This window comes from Antrostomus carolinensis, unplaced genomic scaffold, assembly GCF_000700745.2.
Source record: "Antrostomus carolinensis isolate BGI_N321 unplaced genomic scaffold, ASM70074v2 scaffold3622, whole genome shotgun sequence".
NCBI classification, from domain to species: Eukaryota; Metazoa; Chordata; class Aves; order Caprimulgiformes; family Caprimulgidae; genus Antrostomus; species Antrostomus carolinensis.
Window position 1 is genome coordinate 19,916 of NW_010297405.1, and position 591 is coordinate 20,506.

Here is a 591-nt window from a genome sequence, read left to right on the forward strand (position 1 = left end):
GAAAATCAGAGTGCATCATGTAAGAAAAGCCATTTATACATATTAAAAAGGAGAAAAACTCCTCTCAAAGTTCTGTCAATAGTTTCGCTCTTATTTTGTAAGAAAAGTGAAGTAATAGAAGAGATTGGTTAAAACAAAGACAGGTCAGTGCTACTACATTACCTGTTTAAGAGGTTTCAAACATACCTTTCTGTGCTTTGTTAACTCCAGGAGACTACAGGAAGGTTTGATTTGCAGAGTCTCTCATGAGCCAAGTTTCATTCGTAGGTCACAGTGACCCAACTGTGGAGGCTGTGCTGAATATATGGAGCTCTCCAGATAAGCAGTAACATTTATTGCATACTTTGTCAGCATATCTCTGGTTGTACACTTGTTCTCAAGGCACTTCTTTCTGATATTGGTTTTATTAAAATAGATTTCAGAAAGGGAAATATAAAATAGTTTAAAGATTAAACACATAAACATGTTGTTCAGTGCTGAGAAAATCCACACCAGACACCAGCAGGCTTTTTTTACATTATAAGCATGAATATTTTTTTTTCCTTATGCTGCTTTCTCCAAAGGAAAAACACTCCTTTAAAAAAATTGCCC